The 11,954-nt window shown below is 37.3% G+C and overlaps 1 pseudogene; it reads left to right on the top strand.

The window, feature by feature from the left end:
• Positions 1 to 427: 427 nt before the first annotated feature.
• LOC122736855 lies at positions 428 to 1,075 on the top strand (annotated as a pseudogene).
• The last annotated feature ends 10,879 nt before the right edge of the window (positions 1,076 to 11,954 follow it).

Genomic DNA, 11,954 nt, shown 5'->3' with positions numbered 1-11,954 from the left:
AAACCTCAAATTAGAAATCCTGAAAATCAAAGGAGAACTTAATAAAATTGAAAGTAAGACAACCATTGAATTAATAAATAAACCTAGAAGCTGGTTTTATTAAAAGAAAAACATAAAATAGATAAACCATTGGTTAATTTGATTTAAAAAATAAAGAAAGATACCTTGCCTTCAGGGCCAAGAGGCTTGGTGAGGCTTTCCCACCCCTGTCCTGTCCCCTGCAGGCCTCTTTCCCATTCTGGAGCTGGAGCCAGACTGTAGCAGGTCCAAGCATGCAATGGTCTCTGGGTCCTCCCTTTCCCATTCCCCTGCTCTCCTCAGGGATCCAAGTTGCAGCTGTGCAGGTCTGCGTATGCGTGCACACTCTGAGACACATACAGTATGTAGACCCACTGACACATGCATGCTCACTCACACCCACAGAGCTATGAAGGTGACAGGACCCCTTCACATCATGGTGCTGATCCTATGACTGCTGGCTTCACCTAGATCATGGGTAGCATTCTCCTGGGGACACATGGGAGCAGCTTCTCTCAACTACAGCAGCTCTTCAGTTGTCCTGAGAATACAGTGACAACAGAGGCCCTGGGCCAGGAATTATAAGTGTGCCCTGTCTCAACCATGTCCCAAACAGCAACTGGGCTCAGGTGTCATCAGACCCAAGATTTTCCTCAAGGATAAGATGCCAATGAGCAGTGTAAAGGACAATGACAGTTGCCCTGGTGAATGGAGTGAATGGGGAACTCCTTGAGGACATGTCCTTTGACATGTGGGCTGGAAATGTCAATGATTTGCTGAAGTTCATCCAGCCATTCCATGAAGGGACACTGGTGTTTGTAGCTTCCTATGATAACCCAGCTACCAAGATGATGAAACCAGGAAAATCTTCAGTGAGCTATGCAGCACAAATGCTAAGGAGCTCGACTTCTGAGACAGCTGGATATCTGATGGGGCCAAAGGCGTTCAGGACTAGAGACCCTTCCAGCAGCACATGAAGAACATGAAGAACACCAAGAAGTACTAGGGCTGGCCAGAGGTGCTGGCGATCGAAGGCTGCATTCCTCAATGGACATAGGCGCCTACTGAACTGTTGTATTGCTTCTCTCTCCCTTCCTCCTTACCTCACGGCAGACCTGGCCTGGCGAGTTGTCTAGCTGTGCTGTCTATTCAGGCCCTCCTGGGATTGATGGCCCCTTGGAAAAAGCCATGTGATTGAGGGAGAGAGGTTGAGCTGAGATGGCTATGGAGGCCCAGCAGGCGCCAGCTCCCTGGAGCATGCATAGAGCTCTGAGGCCCCTTTCCCCAGTGCCTTACTTCTTCCAGAAATCTTTTCTTGCACTTTTTCCAGATCACTCTAACTCTTGAAAACTGAATGTAACAGGTGGTGGGATAGTTAGGCCCTAGTGGGAGGGGACCCTTCCTTTAGTCATTACCCCCTCCCATCCTATACACATATACACCCTGGTCTAGCCAAGTAGGTCTTCTAGTGCTTCCAAGGCTCTCTCTTCCCCTTCCCCTTCCCCTCTTCTCCCCAACTTGTCCCTTTCATGCCTTTGGCTTTTGCTTCAGGTCTGCTGATAGAGGCTTGCTTGGTCTGCTCTGTTTTCCAGAGTCCATTGCCCCCTCACAGGCAGGGCTATGCTACCTGGTCTAGCAGGGGCTGAGAGTAGTGGCATAACTCTGGGGTGGAAGCAAGAGCTCTGCCTCACCCCCATCCCCAGCCTTGGCACTTCCTCTTAGATATAGAATAAAGGATATATGCAATTCTTCACAGTTAATTCAGAATTATATTAATAAACTGAATTCCTAGTTGAAAAAAAATGAAAGAAGTAAACCAAATAGCTAGTATCAAAAATGAAACGGGTGAACTCAGAACCAATAAAGAAGAAATTAAGACAATTGTTAGGAGCTATTTTGTCCAATTATATGCCAACAAATTTGACAATCTAAATGAAATGAATTAATATTTACAAAAATATTAATCACCCACATTAGTAGAAGAAATAAAATAAATAACCCATTTTTAGAAAAAGAAATTGAAGAAGCCATCAGTGAACTTCCTAAGAAAAATCTCCAGGACCAGATGGATTCACAAGTGAATTCTACCAAATGTTTAAAGAACAATTAATCCCAATACTATATAAACTATTTGGGAAAATACATAAACAAGGAGTCCTACCAATTCCTTTTATGAGAAAAATATGGTGCTGATACTCAAATCAGGAAAAAACGAAACAGAGAAAGACCATTAAAGATGAATTCCACTAATGAATATTGATGGAAAAATTTTAAATAAAATACAAGCCAAGATACTATATCAATATAACACAAGGATTATACACTATGACTGGGCAAGATTTATATGAGGAATGCAGAGCTGTTTCACTATTAGGAAGACTATCAGCATAATTGATGAGATCAATACCCAAACCAAAAATAATCATGTGATTATATCAATAGATGCAGAAAAAAGCCTTTGAAAAAAATTAGTAACCATTCCTATAAAAACACTTGAGAGCATAGGAATAAATGGAGTTTACTTTAAAATGATAAATAATATTTTTCTAAAACCATCAGTCAGCATTGTCTGTATTGGGGATAAGCTAGAAGCCTTCCCAATGCAATGGGGGTGAAGCAAGGATGCCTATTATCACTTCTATTATTTAATATTGTACTAGAAATATTAGCTATAGTAATAAGAGAAAAAAGAAAGTCATGAAATTATAATAGGCAATGAGGAAACTAAGCTGTCACTTTTTGCAGATGATATGATATTATACTTAGAAAATTCTTGAGTATCAACTAAACAAACACTTGAAATTATTAACAATTTTACCAAAGTTGCAGGATACAAAGTGAACCCACACAAATCATCCACATTTCTGTATACTACTGTGGTAAAAAACAATATTTCGGTGGGTCACCCAATTAATGCTTCATATTTTAAATTTTGGCCCTTACACTACCAAAAAAGTTCAGCAGTAAGAGAAAGAAAAAATCCATTTAAAATAGCTGTAGAGAACATAAAATACTTGGGAGTCTGCCTGCGAAGCCAAACCTAGCACACAACTATAAAACACTTTGCACAAATAAAGTCAGATTTAAACAACTGGAAAAATACTAATTGCTCATGGGTAGGCTAATCCAATAGAATAAGAATAACAACCCTACATACACTAATCTATTAAGTGCCATACCAATCAAACTATCAAAGTTATTTTATAGGTCTAGAAAATGTAATAAATTTCATTAAGAACATTAAGGGAATCAATTTTTAAAATGTGAAAGGTGATGTAACCCTACCAGATCTCAAACTGTATTATAAAGTAGTAATTATAAAAACAATTTGTTAGTGGCTAAGAAATAGGGTGGTAGATAAGTGGAATAGAATAAGTATGAATTACATGATAGCAAATGACCATAGTAATCCAGCATATGATAAACCAAAAGATCTAAGCTTTTGGAACAAAAACTCATTGTTTGATAAAAACTGCTGGAATAACTGGAAAACAGCATGGCAGAAACTAGAAACAGACCAACATTTCACACTGTATACCAAAATAAATTCAAGATAGGTACATGATTTATACATAAAGGTTGATACCGTAAGCAAATTAAGAGAGTATGGAATAGTTTACCTGTCAGATTTATAGACAGGAAGAATTTAGGACCAAAGAAGATATAGAGAGCATTACAAAGTATAAAATAGATTATTTCTATTATATAAAATTTAAAAAGTTTTTTGCACAAACAAAATTAATGCAACCAAAGTTATAAGGAAAGCAGAAAACTGGGAATGATGTTTTTGCAAAAAGTATATCTGATAAAGGCCACATATCTCAAATATATAGAAAACTGAACCAAATTTATAAAAGTGCAAGTCATTTCCCCAATTGATAAATAGTGAAAGGACATGAATAGGCAGTTTTCAGATGAAGAAATCAAAATTATACATAGTCATATGAAAAAATGCTCTAAATCACTATTGATTAGAGAAATTCAAATTAAAACAACTCTGAGGTACCACCTGACACGTATCAGAGTGGCTAATATGGCAAAAAAGGAAAATATTAGGTGTTGGTGGGCGTGTGGGAAAACTGGAACACTAATGTTCTGTTGGTGGAGTTGTGAACTGATCTAACAATTCTGGGGAACAATTTAAAACTATGCATAAAGTGCTATAAAACTGTGCATATCCTTGGACCCAGAAATACCACTATTATGCCTGTATCCCAAAGAGATCATAAAAAAAGGGAAAAGGTCCCATGTGTACAAAAATATTTATAGCAGCTCTTTTTGTGCTGTCTAAGAATTGGAAATAAAAGGAATGCCCATCAATTGGGGAATAACTAAACAAGCTGTGGTATATGATTGTAATGCAATGTTATTGTGCTATAATAAATAACAAGCAGGCTGATTTCAGAAAAACCTTGAAAGACTTATAGGAGCTGATATCTAGTAAAGTAAACAAAATCAGGAAAATGTTATATGCAATAACAACATTATTCAATGAAGACCTGTGAATGACAGCTCTTTTCAGCAATACAATGATTCAAGACAATCCCCAAGGGGTATAATATCCACTTCCAGAGAAAGAACTGATATTGACTGAATACAGGCTAAAGCATGATATTTTTACATTCTTTCTTTTTTTTCTTTTATTCGCATCTTCTTATACAAAAAGACTAATATGGAAATGTTATACATAATTACACATGTATAACCTATATCTGATTTCTTACTGCCAGAGAGAATGGAGGAAGGGATAGAATTTGCAACTCAAAACTTAAAATAAAAATGTTTATTATAAAATGAAAAGTGGTGGGTTGGACATATGACATACCCCATTACATTGACAAGGAGTCCATAAACCTCTCAAGAAAGAGAAATGGAACCATGACAAAAAACACACGCACCATTTTTTTTCATGTTGTCTTCCTGATTAGAATATGAGTTCCTAGAGAGTAGGGACCATACATTTCCTATCTTCATGTTCCCAATACTTAGCAAATATTACCTAGAACATAGCAAGCACTTAGTAAATGCATGCTGATTGGAATACTTTTTATTTATATTTATATTTGTAAAAGCTTTTTATATTGTTATTTATTCTAAAGCCTGTAAGGGAGATTTCTTTTTAGTGTAATGGGGATCTACCACATGACCAGGTGACCTGAGATAGCTTTTCCATGTGGAGAGGTTGGAATACATCTTCTGAGAGAATCGTGATGATATGCAAGCAAAGTACATTAGACATTCTGTAATTGGTTGCAGTTCCTAGGTTAACCTACCTGTTAGCCTTTATTTTATCCTTATGAACCACAGCCAGAAAAAGGAAAGTTTTTGCTATTGGCAGCTAACTGGTATAGCACAGTAAGTAGTGTTTTGGGCCTAGAGCAAGAAGATCTGAGTTCAAGACAGACTTCAGATACTAGGTGTGTGACCTAGGGAAAGTCATTTAGCCTCTCTTTTCCTTAGTTTCTTCATCTGTAAAATGGATATAATGATATTATTTATCTCCTAGGATTTTTGTGGTAATTAGGTAATAATTGTAAAGAGCTTAGCACAATGCTAGGCACATAGTAAGTGTTATATTAATGTTAGCTGCTATTATTGTTGTTGTGAGCCAGAACAGTCAGCATTTTCTAAATGACCTGAATCAGCTCTTTTTGTTGCAATCATGATTGGGAAAGTGAAGTAACTTCTTTACTCAATGATCATACCCTTGATCTTGCCTTCACCCCAAAATGTACGATCTCCATGTTCAAGAAATCTCTTTATCCGACCATCATCTATTGTCTTCTCACTTCTCCCTCTGGCTTTATAGTTAAAGTTATTTGTGCTTTTCTTCAAATTAATCACATGGTCAAGGGTTAACTATAACACATTTTATGACCAGGGTTAGCCACAAAAATACTCTTTTTGTCTACAATGATTTCTTCCAGCTTGAGGACATTTTTGATTTTTGTGTCAAAGGAAATGACTGTGTCCTTTGTTATAAATTTCTGACAATAATATTTGATTTTATCATGTAATACGTATTTTCAAGAGGAGAAACAGTAAGGTAATCATGCAATTTTCTATCAACTGCAATCATGCAATTTTCTATCTGTCAACTGATTTTCAAAAATTCTACAGTTGTTTTAGTTTATTTTCTATGAAGTTTTGTTTTTTCTTAAGTAACAAAAATTGAACTTTAGGATTTCTTTTCTGAGCTTCACCCTAGGACAGTATCAACTTCTCTCTTGACAAAACACATCAAAAGAGCAGATCTTGGCAAAGGATTAATGTATGCTCTACTTGCCTTTGCCTTGCTGTCCACTTATTCTTCAGGATTTTGTCAGGCAGAGCTCATTTTGATATCTTATTGGAAAATGACCTGAGCTGAACTAAACCAGAGCTAGCAGTGGTTTATTGGGGAAAAATAGAGAAAACAGAATTGCCTAAGCATTTTGTAATTTTATCGTATTTTGTTACTTGAAACCTATGCCTTTATTTTATTCTGAGCACAATGAATCTCAATAAGAGACAGTTGCCCAGCTGCTCTCTGTATCTAAGAGCATGACCTCTGCCCTATTCCATCAGATGCATGGGTTTGTCACATGCTTATTAAAAATCATTTCACATTTGTAACCTATGATGTACTTTTATCACATTTCACATTTGTAACCTGTACTGATATCTGTAGCACACACATTTGAAGAACTATGATTTCAACTATCTCGTGAAGCAATTGTTGGTGAGCTCTTTATACCTTGGGCCACCAGCTTCTCTGGCTATGGATATTTAAGCTTTTTTGGCCACATTTTTAGTGATGGAAGTTGGCCCTTGGTTAGCCTGCTCCATCATTGCAAAGATACTTTAAGTTTTTCCATTTTATTCAGATCTATCAGAAGAAATGTTTCCTTGCATCATCTTTGAGAGAAGAGGGTCAATATGACACTCCTGTGCTGTGTAGTTTGGTTTTGTTGAAGGTGATTTATGAATGTTATCTCTTTTCATCCTCACAACAAATCTGGAAGGTAGATGCTATTATTCGACTTGTTTTATAGTTGAAGAAACTGAGGCAAACATTGAATATGTGACCTACTCAAGATCATATAGCTATTACTATCTGGGGCCAGATTGAAGATGAATCTTCATGACTCTAGGCCCACAATCTGTTCACTGAACTACCCCACTACTGTCCTTTCAGTCTCTGGAGTTATCAGACTAGGGTTTGCATGCCAGGTCTCTTCTTTACTTCCTGTATGTTCTTAGGCAAAACATTTAAACTCTCTGGAACATTCAGTTTCTTCATTTTTTTTAAGGATGGTCTAATGAAGTGACTAATAAAGACCCTTCCAATACAATCTTATTGTCTTTTTAAAGAATTAGAGTATCAAATTTATATAGTAAATGAAGTTAAATTAAAACATTTGAAACTTAGAGAAAAGTATGTACTAAATGATGTGTGCATCCCTTTTTATCTTCTGCCTCTTGTGGAAAATAATTTATGATAGTGTTCCTAAAGTGACAAATGAAAATATGAAAAAAATTACATATAACATAAATGTATGAAAACTTTTTCCTCATAACAACCCCCAAAATGTAGGAAGGGAATTATGTTATCCCTACTTTCCAGAGGTGGAAATAGAGATTTAGGAAGGTTCATAAGAAATGTTATAGCCAGTAATAAAATATATTTTAAATAAGCCAAGTAAGTTGACTACATTATTTTCATTCAGTTCAACATTTCTGAATGCCTTCTTTGTACAAGACATTATACTATGCCTGAGGTAAGAGGAGAGGGAGAGAGAAAGTAAGTAAGATATCAGAACATAAATAAGATATCCTTCTCTTCAAGACCTCATATTCTATTAGGATGGATGAGATTCATATAAAACCCACTATAATAAAATGTCTAACATTTTTGTAGCCCTTTAAGGTTTGCAAAGATTATACATACACACATATACACAGATATATACACATACAAACACATGTATGTCTATATGTTTGTCTGTATCTAACTATCTGTCTATTTATCTATCATCTATCTCTCATCCTCACAGCACTCCTGAAAAATGGGTTCTATTATTATTATCCTCATTTTATATATGGAGAAATTTAGACTGGTGAGAGTGACTTGTTGAAAATGACACAACTGGGCAGCTAGATGGTGCAGTGGTAAAGCACTGGCCCTGGACTCAGGAGTACCTGAGTTCAAATCTGGCCTCAGACACTTGACACTTACTAGCTGTGTGACCCTGGGCAAGTCACTCAACCCCAATTGCCTCGCCAAAAAAACCCCCAAAAAAACAAAGAAAGTGACACAACTAGCAAGTGTCCAAGGCAGAATTTGAATTTGATTTCTATTCTTCTTGACTTTAAGTCGAGAACTCTATGAATCAGATACCTAGTTGCTTTTTTATTTATTTTTTTGGTGAGGCAATTGGGGTTAAGTGAATTGCCCAGGCTCACACAGCTAGGAAGTCTTAAGTGTCTGAGACTGGATTTGAACTCAGGTCCTCCTGACTCCAGGGCCAGTGCTTTATCCACTGTGCTACCTAGCTGCTCGCCTAGTTGCCTTTTTAAAATAGATCATAAATGCTTAAGAGCGGTAAAAGAAAAGTCATATCAGGATTCAGAACTGAAAGACTTTTTGGTTTGGGGAAATAGAAAAGGCTTCATGGAGAAGGTAGATATTTTGGTGAAAATGAGTACAATTTGAAATAGCTTGGTGGACTGTGGTTGGTAAATTGAGGTTCCTTTCAAACTTTTTATTTGGGGATTTATCACTTAATACCTACTTTATTTTCACAAGAAGCTACCAACAAGTAGTGACTTGCACTATTGACTTGGTAAAGATTTTATATGGAACATTTGATTTCCAAGGAAAGTAGCCAGTGTAATGTGTATGTGGTTGGGGGCAGGGGACAGTTCTTAATGGCAGATGGCATAGATAATGAATTCTAGCCATGAAATTGAGGTGTAAAAGGAAGCCACTGGTGTAATGACTAAGAGGAATCATCTTAAGAGTTTAATTCACAAGAAGTAGAATTTGAAATGCAAATGTTTCCAATATCCCCCAGGATAGCCAGAGAGAGAATGAATGGTTCCATTATTTACTGATTAATTACTAGCCTTAATTAAAATATGGTACTCTAATAGGTCATAAGCTTTCCATTTGCATGTTTATGTATATTGAAAGTTTAAAATAATGTTCAGCAAAGCAATTTAAGGCCAATTTGGGAAAAAAGGTAAAGTATGTGGGAAAGCCCTAAGTCACTGTGATTATTTAGTGCTATATTCAAAGGATTAATTTCACTCCAACCACTGGGCTTTTGGTGATATTTTAGTTCTACCTTTTCTCCATGTGTTGAGGGAATGATATGTTAAACAAGGTGTAATATGAATGTAGAATGAAATATTTTCTCTTTCCTCATGTACTAGGGCAATATTTGATGGTTATTTTCACAACTACCATAAGAAGTGTGGTCTGGGATGTTGGAATCAATGGAAAAGGAGTGCTGTATACCATGACTGTACTGATTTAACTATTCTGTGATATTAAACACAGTTTAAAATATACTTATTAGAATACTGAAGAAAAATATCTATACTGTGTCATCTGAAATTAGATGGGAAAAAAGAAATTAGATGGGGGTGCCTATCTTTGTCCCAAGCTTTAGGGAATTTAGCTGGGGTTTCTAATATATTGTTACTTAGAAATTAGAGGCTATAACACCAGTTTTGGGCATTAAGCATTTATTAAAGCATATTAAATATTAGTAAAGAGAGAGGACATGGCTCTGAATGTTCAGAAGCCCTACAGTACCTACAATAGAAGGGAGAGAGAAAATGGGCTGGGTGGCTGCTCCTTCAGCATTCCAGGTCAAGAGAGAGCATGAGAGAGTGTAAGGAGAGGCAGACCTTACATACTGCTTCGAGCTAATTGGCTAGCATCATTCAAATCTATTGGTTTACTGGACTTGAGGGTGGTCCATGAGCAGTACATGCTGAGGTCTGAGTCCAGAGGACAGACCCTCTGAGGGGAAAGGCTTTCAGGTAGGTGTGGTTTTAGGAGAGTTTAACTTCCTTTAGGTAGTCAGCAAGGTCAATCTACATTTCCTTTGAAATTCTCCTGACTCTGGGTTGACCTTAAGAAAGGTCAGGCAAGGCTCTCTGGGTCCCCTAGAATCCCATTATTTTCTCACTATACTTTCTTCACTGGGGTACTCCTTCTGCCAATTCAATTCTGCAACTATTCTTAAGCCTACTATTTGCCAGATCCTAAGCTACTAGCATTAAAAAGGTGGGGGGGGGGAGGCAGCTAGGTGGCGCAGTGTATAAAGCACCGGCCCTGGATTTAGGAGGACCTGAGTTTAAATCTGGCCTCAGACACTTGACACATGCTATCTGTGTGACCTTGGACAAGTCACTCAACTCTCATTGCCCTGCAAAAAAAAAAAAAAAAAAAGAAAGCCTCTACCTTCAAGGGAATGGTATTCTACTAGGCGAAAACAAGCCATATAGATAAGTGAATAAATTGTGATTTGGGGGCAGGGAGCACTAAGAGAAGAGCTGGGACAAATCCTTTGCAATCTAGCTTCTGACCTCTTTGTTCAATTGAAAATGCTCTCTGCAACGTTATTAGTGGTCCCTTAAATGCCAAATCTAATGACCTCTTCTAAAACCCCATCCTTGGTGTATTTGTTCCATTTGACAGTGATGATCATCCTTTCCTTTTGGATACTCACTCCTTTTTATGACTATGATCTCATGTAGTTTTCTTCCTACTTATCTGATCCCTTCTCAGTTTCTTTGATTGGTTCTTCATCCATATCATGACCACAAATTCTGTGTGTCCTGTGAGGGAGGTTCTGTCCTGGGTTTTTTCTCATTGTGTGCTAATTCTCTTTGTGATGGTATCAACTTGAAACAGTTCAATCATCATCTTTATGCAGATAATTGCCAGCTCTCTATCTTTAGCCCTAATCTCTTTTATGCTTTGGTCTTATAAATTCAATTTCCTTTTGTTTATCTTGAACTAGATTTCTCAGAAACAACTCATACTCGTCATGTCTTAAATGGAGCTCTTTATTTTCCCATGCAGACTGTCCTCTTTTTAGAACTTCTTTCTTTCTTTTTTTTTTTAGAGAGGCAATTGGGGTTAAGCGACTTGCCCAGGGACACACAACTAGTAAGTGTTAAGTGTCTGAGGCCGGATTTGAACTCGGGTCCTCCTGACTCCAGGGCCGGTGCTCTACCCACTGCACCACCTAGCTGCCCCCATGAACTTCTTTATTAATGTCCAGGGCAAGAGCATCCTCCCATGCACCTAGGCTTTCATCCTTGCATGCCCCATATTGCTCTTGACTCCTCAGTCTCACTCAGCTCACATATTTACAGCCTGTTGTATTTCTCTTCTCTACCATACAATCAGTATCTTGATATTCATCCTGTTCACCTGGACTAATGTAATGGTCTTTTAATTGATCTCCCTGATTCAATTCTCTCTTCTTTCTGATCTGGTTTCCACTCAGCTACCATAGTAGTCTCCCAAAAGCATAGGTTTGACCATGTCATCATCCCCAACCCTTACTCAGTAAATTTTAGGGTCTTCTTGTTGTTTTAAAAATCAAATGAAAAATACCATTTGGCATTAAAGCCAGTTCTCTGGCTGAAAAGAAATTGCTATTCACATTAAGAGATAACACTTTTGTGGCAGCTAGTTGGCTCAGTGGATAATTTACCCAGATGAATGGTGGTGTGGCTCCACAGCTGAGCAATGGAGAAAGCATCACTATCTTGTGGCACTTGTGTTCCTGAAAAATAGTATATCAAAGCATATACTCCTAAAGTTGTTACCGGGAGGAAATTAATTGCCCTATCTCATGTGCTTGCCTCACAAGTTCCTGTAGGTGTGTGTCTACTTTTTACCATAAATATTCAATATATCTGTTTGAGAA

The sequence above is a fragment of the Dromiciops gliroides genome, chromosome 1, assembly GCF_019393635.1.
Source record: "Dromiciops gliroides isolate mDroGli1 chromosome 1, mDroGli1.pri, whole genome shotgun sequence".
Taxonomy (NCBI): domain Eukaryota; kingdom Metazoa; phylum Chordata; class Mammalia; order Microbiotheria; family Microbiotheriidae; genus Dromiciops; species Dromiciops gliroides.
Note: the sequence above shows the minus strand (reverse complement) of the source record. Positions and strands in the feature narration are given on the sequence as shown.